Below are 9,766 nucleotides of genomic sequence, written 5' to 3'. Positions count from 1 at the left end.
AATAACATTTTTTCTCAGGAATTTAGGAAAATTCTGACATTGTTTAAAGGGTGCTCAATCAAACTAGATTTTTGTAGTCTGGGAATTTCAAAAACTTGAAGTTGATAATTAAAGGGACACTAACACAAATGCATTTCACTCCACTGGCAACTATATTTCCTTTTCAGACATGTATAGCAGGGGTTTGAATTAAGTAGATCACAAAATGGATGTTTTTCTAAAAGATGTTCTGTAGGTATAACAGGAATTAATAGAAGGAACTCCTAAAGCCAATATTACAGAGGAGGTTACGTTGGAGCATCTCAATGATCCCTTCTTGTCTTATGATCTATAAATTATGCATGTGTTTGTAGTTATTGTAAAAAGCCTTGCTACTCCCAAGAGATCCTATATGATTGATATTTTCTTCTAGTCTCTGATGAATTTATTATGCCAAATTCACATTCACTACTAAACATTATATGTCCTCAACATTAGTGTGACTGGACTGTTAAGTATTAAAAAAAAACAAAAAACACAAAACACCTGATTATTATTTTTATTTTTTTAGGAGATAACAGCATTCTCAATATCAGAGGGGAAATGTGCCAGGCCATAGTTTCTTATTAAAATCATAAAGAACTGTAAAATTATATTCACATATAAATAAAACAGAACCATCCTGAAGTTATTTATGCATTTATAACAAAATGAGATGCAGCAATTTTAATCTTTTAGCAGCAGCCTGTCTCAAAGCTAAAGCTTACTCTGAAAGAATAAACACCTTTCATTAAACAGCACTTATAAGTTGCTACCAAGCATAATTTCAAATCAGAAACAGCCAGGACATAAGGTATAGCTCTTATAAATATCTCATTCCCAATCCCCCACCCCCCCAAAAAAAAGTTGTTGCACTTGGTACTTATTGCCTCTTCTCTGAAGTATCTTTTTAGACAATGACAACTCACCTTTAGTTACGAGGCAACACAATACGCTACATTTCTTAAAACAGTTCTGATGAAGCTTTGTGTGTTTTCTAACAGGAAGGATATGTTAGAATTGTTATAGCTGAATGGAACAAAACCAGAGTCTAAGAAGCTGAAGAGTTTGCAGGAAACTATATTCTAACAAAAGCAAACAAATAAACACATCTCACTGGGACTTCAAAGCTATTTAAAACCAAAACAAAAAGACACCCCCAGTTTCTTATATAATTAAAACAAATCCAAACCTCTCAAAGTTGTCTCTAACCACATCCTTTTCTTGTTGCATAAACCCCCACTCATTAAAAACACACAGACATAAACAAACCAGCACTTTTACCTCTAAAATTCCCTGCCCTAGCCCCTAAACAGCAACTCCTTTCTCTTCTCTATTACAGCAGCCCAGTCTCTTAATACAATTCTGAACCTAACTAATTTCAGCTGCACCTAATCACTTCCCTGCTGAGAATTCCTCCTTGAGAGGACTGAAAAGTCCTCTGGGGAGCTGACTCCCTCTCCTTCCCAGCCATGTAAAAAGCCCCAGTTTAGTAGTGCCTCTTGCTAGGAGCACTCCTGGAAGAGGGCATATTGTAACTCCAAAGTCCCTTGGCAGAGGTATCAAAAGATTTGTACTCCTTCCCTGTCACAGTCACTTTTTCTTCAAGGAGTTGGGTATTTTATCATTCTCACAAGCTTAGCTACCAGCAGTGTAAGCCTGGAACCTTGGAAGCATTTCCGTATCAAGTTCTCATGCTGTCTCTGTTGCCCTGTTCCACCTGCACATCTCCAACTACTAGCCTTTAAAATTTTAAAGCACTGCTGATCTTTCAAGTAGAGCTCTCAATTTTATTATGTACAGAATTAAAATCTTTGAAATGTCACTTCCCTTCCTCTTCCAGCCTCCAGTGAAAAAGCAACAGATTTGTTTCAAAACATTTATACTGTCTTCTGTTTTTAATATCCTGCTATACATCTGTATATTTATCTCCATGAATCTTTTGTCTCTCAAAGCCTATAAGCTGCCTCAATGAAATACTTATATGCTTCTCTAAATTCCCATTATTTTTTCCTGTACTACCATTTTCTTAATCACATCTGTTATAATAATTGATGGGATCTCTTTTCAGCACAGCAGCCATGACATATGGGATACTGGGTAAATTCTGTCTCATCAGATTTGTCACAGTATTCTGGAAAATTGTTTGTTGCTTTGTATAACTCTGCTCTCACAGACCAGTCCCTCTATTATACTGATGAGGGAAAACTGGTTTGCAGAAGGCAAAAGTTTTGTGATCCCTTTGCCCATCAACCTGCTACAAGACTGAATTTAGAAAAAATCCAAAGGGCTATGTTTTGGCCAAGAGAATCATGGGTTTTGGCCCATCTATCTGTTCCTTTCTTTTTGCAGCTCTTTCCTGTCCAATCAAACAAACAAATCCGACTCACTTGAAGAGTTGCTAGTTGTCCTTCTGCAGGAAAAGAGCCAGAAAACAACACAGCTTGAACTCTACTTTGCTTGCTGGAAGAGATAGAACTGGGAGTTGTTAGGACAGAAAGTTAAGGAGGACACAGCATCGAAGTGGCCCTGTTTCTAGAGTGGGTTGTTGCAGAGAATAAGGTTCTTTTTCTAGTGATTACTCATGTGTATTCCACAGAAGGTGTGCGTGCTCACCATGTGCACTGGTGCCAGAAGTTTTTCCCCTAGCAGTACCAGTAGGGGGCGAGCGCCCACCATGATCTCTGGAGTGGCGCCTGCCTGGCAAGGTATAAGGGGAGCTGCACGCTCCCCCACCCTCAGTTCCTTCTTGCCGCCAGTGAAGGTGTGTCGGAACTGCTCTGCTCTGGCTTCACTGTAGCTTGTCCCCAGGACTCTTCATTCATTTAAAGTACCTGTAGTTAGTTAGCTGTTTACTGAGTTTAGTTAGTCAGTGAGCCCAAGCCGGGGCATATGCCCAGAGCCCCGGGATTTAAGTCGTGCAGTTCTTGTTGGCATTCTATGCCAAGGAATGACCCGCACACAGACTGTTTGCGCTGTTTGGGAGAGACCCACATCAGGGAAAGGTGCAACATTTGCAAATCATTTAAGCCCCGGACCAAAAGGGAGAGAGATGCTGGACTCCGGGCCATTCTGATGGAGTCGGCGCTGACCCCAACCCCAGTGTGTGGTGATCAGCTGGTGCCTTTGACCAGTCGGCACCGCTCCCCGTCCACAGGACATACCAAGAGGACCAAAACTCCCTCCTTGCAATGGCACCAAGGGAAGTCAGGGAAAGAGGCTAGGCCAGGGGTGGGCAAACTTTTTGGCCCGAGGGCTACATCGGGGTTGTGCAACTGTATGGAGGGCCGGGTAGGGAAGGCTGTGACTCCTCAAACAGCCTGGTCCCCTTCCACTTCCCGCTCCCTGACTGCTCCCCTCACACATCCCCACCCATCCAACTCCCCCTGCTCCTTGTCCCCTGACTGCCCCGACCCCTATCCGCATCCCCGACGTCTGACAGTCCCCCCAGGACTCCAACCCCCATCCAACTGCCCTCTGCTCCTTGTCCCCTGACCACCCCATCCCAGGACCTCCCACCCCTAACTGGCCCCTGAGATCCCACCCTCTTATCCAACCCCCCCTGCTCCCTGTCCCCTGACTGCCCTCCTGACCCCATCCACATCCCCGCTCCCTGACAACCCCCCTGAGACTCCCACTCCCAACCCTCCCCATTCCCCATCCCTGACTGCCCCCCCAAAACCTCTGCCCCATCCAACTTCCCCCTCCTCCCTGAATGCCCCCAGGACCTCCCACTCCCTTACCCAACCCCCCAACTCCCTGCTCCCTTACCAGCAGCAGGAGCTCACAGCCGCAACACCCAGCCAGAGACAGCTGCACTCCCCACGCTGCCCAGTTGGAGCAGTAGGCCAGAGCGTGGCTGTGCGGCAGCATAGCTGCTGGGTAGCGGGGACAGTGGCGGAGGGTCCAGGGACTAGGCTCCGCGGACGGTCCCGCGGGCCATAGTTTGCCCATGTCTGGGCTAGACCCATGTCAGGCAGTCCTCAATCCCCATCGGGCACTAGGCCTCCAATTCACGTAAAGTGGAGTAGCCTGGCCTCTTCGGAACAGGCCTCTTCAGCTTTCCAGATGCCTTCCACACCCAAAGCCCTCCAGGTGGCCCAGGATGTCATGTCCGTGCCGGAGCCTGGAGCCCTGCCAATGTTGGCCCCCCTACTCCAGAGGCAAGCTGCCCCTGGGATCTCCGCAGTCACCCCCAGCTTGGTACCAGTCTCGATCGAGGGAATATTCCCGACGCCGATCACCGCCCAGTGTCCGCTCAGGACAGAGTCCACATGGATTGCCCTCGTCGCCGACTAGACTGTTGGGCTGGGCTCTGGCTAGCCAGGACTCGCAGCACCAGTCCTCGTCAGTGGGCAGATATCGATAGGATCGCAATGGATGTCATTGTTGGTCCTCCTCCTGGAAAAGGTATTGCAGAAGGTCATGGCATGGTCGTCGATGCCATTCCTGCTCGGACTCCTGCTCTGAGTCTCTGCTGAGACATTGCAGCCCCAGACGTCGATTGCCGGTGTCTCGCTGTCGTGGGTCTGCCTGTCAACACTGTTCGTGGAGCAGATATTACTGTCAGTACCAGTCCTCCATGTTGAGATTGCGGGCCTGTGACCATCGCAGATTCCGGCACCACTGCTCCTCTCGGTCGAGAGACAGCAGCGGATCCTGCCCCAGCCAGGTCTCTGCTCGTAGCCTCCCTTCGACGAGCCAAACCGGCCAACCCGGATAGCTGGCCCTGCCAGTGCCACAGCAAGTGCAGTGGCATTGAGCGTCGTGGCCTATCCAGTGGTACCAGTGGGCATCAAGGCCTCTGATGCAGCCCCGGATGGAAGCTCACTCAGTGGCCGGAGCTTGGGAGGCTCCGTCAGCATCCATCTCCAGAGTCCCGATGAAGGAGTCAGTGGGGCACACGTCCTCAGCACCATGCCTGGAGTCCAACCAGCTGGTGGATCCTCTGGTGCCAGTTGACACCCAGAGCACCGCGCCGGCATCTTCACCTCACCCGGAGGAGGCGATTGTGGCCCTGCCCCCCTCCTGCCCGCAGTAGGACTTTAGGGCCCACCAAGACCTCTTAAAGAGGGTGGCAGCAAGCCTCCACCTCCAGACAGAGGAGGTGGAAGAGCCAGGCAGAGGAGATGGAAGCACCCTGTTTAAGGTGCTGTCCCCATTGGCACTGGGTAGGGCGGCCTTGCCGCTCTATGAAGGGGTGGCTAAGATTTCAAATGCCCTGTGGCAAACACTGGCCTCGTTGGCCCCTATATCAAAAAAGGCTGAGCAAAAGTACTTTGTACCCGCTAAGGGGCATGAGTACCTATATACCCACTTGGTGCCCAACTCCCTGATGGTCGAGTTGGTCAACCACAGGGAACGACAAGGTCAGCCAGCCCTGACCCAAAGAACAAAGACTCTTGGAGACCGGATCTTCCGAAGGTGGGGAACTCCCCAGGTGGACCTGTTTGCAATGTGACAGAACCAGTGTTGCCCCCAGTTCTGCTCCAGGTAGGGCCTGGGGAGGGGCGCTATCTCCAGTGCCTTTCTTCTGACCTGGTCAGGCAAACTCCTTTACGCTTTCCCCCCATTGCTTCTAATCTGCAGGGTCTTGGAAAAGATAAAGTTGGACAAGGCTTGGGTCCTCCTGATTGCCCCGGTGTGGACCAGACAGCACTGGTATGGGACCCTCATGAGCCTGGCGGTAGCTCCGCTGTGGCGGTTACCGCTCCACTAGGACCTGCTCTTACAGGATCAAGATTGCCTCCTCCACCCGAACCTGGCAGCTCTCCATCTCATGGCATGGCTGCTCAATGGCTAAGGGGAGAGGAGAGGACATGCTCGGAATAGGTTCAGCGTGTGCTCCTGGAAAGTAGATGGCCTTCCACTTGCTGCACTTACTTGGCTAAGTGGTTACGATTCTCCAAGTGGGCAATGGACCAGGTGTCTCCTCAGTGTCCACCACTAACTATCCAGCTTGTCCTTGATTACCTCCTCCACCTGAGGGTCCAGGGCCTGGCGCCCTCGTTGGTCAAGGTGCACCTGGCGGCCATATCGGCCTTCCATCTGCCAGTGCAAGGACACATGGTGTTCTCCCACGCTATGACTGGCTGGTTCCTTAAAGGTCTGGAATGCCTCTTCCCATACTCTAGACCCCCAGTTCCACAGTGGAAGTTAAACCTGGTCTTAGCTCATCTCACAGGGTCCCCATTTGAGCCGTTGGCCACATGCTCCTGGTCTCACCTTTCATGGAAGGTGACATTTCTGGTTGCTATCATGTCAGCTAGACGAGTCTCAGAGCTCAGGGCCTTGACCTCTGAACCCCGTACACAGTTTTTCACAAGGATGAGGTCCAGCTCCGCCCACACCCTGTGTTCTTCCCTAAGGTGGTCTCGGCATACCACATGAGTCAGGACATTTTTCTATCAATCCTCTGCCCCAAGCCTCACGCATCCAGTGAGGAATGCCGCCTCCACTTACTCGACATGTGGTGGGCTTTGGCTTTCTACCTCGAATGGACTAACCCATTCAGAAAGTCCTTGCAACTGTTTGTCGCCTCGGCTGAGCATGCGAGGGGCTAGCTGATCTCCACCCAGAGGCTCTCCAACTGGATCACTTCATTCCCCCGCCACCCATTGTGAGGGCACACTCGACCCAGGCGCAGGCCTCATCGGCTGCCTTCTTGGCCCACGTTGCCACCGGGACATTTGTAGGGCTACCACGTGGTCCTTGGTTCACACGTTCACTTCGCATTATGCGATCGTCTCCCAAACCAGGGATGATGCCAGGTTCGGCAGGGCCGTCCTCCGTCCTGGTAACTTGTGAACTCCTACCCACCTCCAACAGATATAGCTTGGAATCACCTACTGTGGAATACACATGAGCAATCACTCAAAGAAAAAAAAACAGTTACCTTTCCATAACTGGTGTTCTTTGAGATGTGTTGCTCTTGTCTATTCCACATCCCACCCTTCTTCTCCTCTGTCGGAGTTGTCTGGCAAGAAGAAACTGAGGGTGGGGGGAGCATGCAGCTCCTCTTATACCATGCCAGGCAGGCGCCACTCCAAGGGTCACATGGGGCACTCCCCCCCAGGGGCACTGCTAGGGGAAAAACTTCCAGCACCGGTGCACATGGCGAGCATGCACACCTACTGTGGAAAGGTAACTGCTTTTTATGCAGTAGTCCAGCTCCCCCAGCCACAATCTTCTCTGCCCCGCAAGGAGTCTGGCTTTAGTTCCCACTTGCTATAGATTAGCTCTTCCTCTGTCCTATACCAAACTACCACTGCTAAAGGAAGCAGTGACTCCCCCAAACCAATGTTCTGTGGAGGAACAGGCTGGACCCTGAATGGATCAGGCCTGTCAATTTGTCTTCATCTATTTTCTACTCTGTTTTCATACCACTGCACTAATGTGGATTTTAAAACATACAAGAATTATTTCCAACTCAGACTATTAGTCCTAAACCAGGATCCCAAGTGTGCTTCCGCCACCTAGCCCCAGGGGCTTTCACAGCTTCTCCACTGTCTCCTTGCTTCCCTCAGTGCTTTGTTCCACTCCCCAGTGATTTTCTGTCCTGGGGTGGAGAAACCCATGAAACCTGCTGCTAGGGGTCAGGAACAGACTGTACTCAACACATAACACCTCACTGGTGGCTAAAGCACTGATTGTTACTCAGGAGTCCTGGGTTCTACTCCCACCTCTGTCATTAGATTGCTGAGAGACCTTAGACAAGTCCCAGCATTGCCTTGTGCCTCAGTTTCCCCAGTGGTAGAATGGGGATCATAAGGCTACCTCCTTGGTAAAGTGCTTTGCGATCTATGGATGAAAAGGGCTATAAGAACTAGATGTTAATATTTACTTTCATTAGAGATTGGCAGGGCAACAAATGTGCAGTTTGAGCCTATTGGGGTGCTGGGGAGAAGCACTTTAAATTTTCCTATCCACTTGACAGAAGACTACCTATCTAGAAGGAGGACATTCTTCACCAGAAGCCCTTTATCCAGACATTTCACTTTCAAATACTTATTTGGGGACCAGCAAGCAAGTCTCCTTCTATGACACCATTTAAAAATGTTTTTGAATTTTCCTTTCTTTAATCAGACTTTTAAAATTAATACTGTTAGTCCCTGTTATTTCCACTCATTTTAATGTTACTGTGTCTCTGATGATGTAAATAAAAATACTTTTTAAAAAAGATTTCCCAGGATAAGAGACAGTAGTATTAAACCAGGGCAAAGTTATCATTAAATCCAATTTTTTTTCCTACTGTGCCCATCTAATCCTCTGCAGTATACAATCACAAAACAATACAATAATACACAATATTATACAAAAATTGGGACAATGAACAATTTTTTTTTAAATCCCCTGGAGAAATTTGTCACTATTGTGAAAAAGAAGAAATTCCCCTCATGCAGTACTCAGTAAAAAGCATTGGAGTGTTTGTGATATGTGTTAAAAAAAATGTCTCTCTCTCCTGCTAGGAATGAAATGAAGAGTAGGGTGTCATTGTTTTTATTATTGGTGGTATTGGTGGTTTCCTGATGATTACTATCTGAATCAAACCTTTCTCTCATATCCTTCAGACTGCAGACACAGCAGGTGAAATATGGAAAACTAGAAGCTGATAAGTAAAAAGTTGGCTTTTTTGTAACATCAGCTGATAATATTTGATAGAACATTTAACCCATAATTATATACCTTCCATGTGCTTTAACATATGCCATTATATAATTATATTTAAGACCAGCTATCCCTCAAAATTATATTTTTACACAGTAACAAATACAAAAATTATATATGTGCTCTCAGTAGCATTACCAGTTAAGTATGTATTTGGCAACTAAGTGGGTATTCGTTACTTATACTAAGTGGGTATTCATTACTAATTCATTTGGTATGCATTGTAATAACATCAGTCATGAAGAACTAATGTGGATATAATATTTAAGTACTGGTTTATTTCTTTGTAAATTGTCAGCAGAGAACACACTGGTAATTCCCTTTCGCTGACATCTTTGGAAGGTTGTAAAACCTCCCTGACATCAATGGGAGGGTGGTAAGAATACCCTGTATTAACACAAGTGGAAGGGTAATACATTTTTAGTGATATCAATACAATTTTCAATCATTTCAATGTACTAAAATGCCTAAAAAGGTAAGAACAGCAAAGCCGAATGTGAAATAAAGCTATCAAATTGCAGCTTTCTCCCCATTCTTTGCATGTGTGGTTATTTCTTAGGCATGGACTTCAAAACAAATCTTCAGAGCTTTTCTCTTAAAATGCATTACATCTCATTGCAACATTAGATGGCCTAGGAAAGAATATAAGATTAAAATTCATTAAAATTCAGACACATTTCCATTTTGTACTAGAGCTCTCTAAAGTGAATTGTAGCCTTGTATTAAATCCAGGGCCATTTATTAGCATCTCTGTAATATCTGAATGCACAGGAATTATTTTTTAATTTCACATTAATGTCCAGTTATTGTAAAATGTTGACGACAAAAAGAATTGTAAAATATATAAAAGATGAAGGTTGTTCATATAAATATGTCTTTTCATTTATAAACTGAAAAAGGCCTCTGTAATTAGTGGATTCATTTTTCTTGTTCCTATAAGAGAAATAGGGATATCAACAAGTAATTTATTTTGCTTCCCTAGTTACAGTAAAAGCTGCATTATCTGGCACTTTACCAACCAGAAAGCTCTTGAAACCAGCATTTCTGATCTCTCCCAATACAAATCTTCAATAAGGTTGCC

Source organism: Gopherus flavomarginatus, chromosome 6 (assembly GCF_025201925.1).
Source record: "Gopherus flavomarginatus isolate rGopFla2 chromosome 6, rGopFla2.mat.asm, whole genome shotgun sequence".
Classification (NCBI taxonomy): Eukaryota; Metazoa; Chordata; order Testudines; family Testudinidae; genus Gopherus; species Gopherus flavomarginatus.
This window is presented reverse-complemented; position numbering follows the sequence as displayed.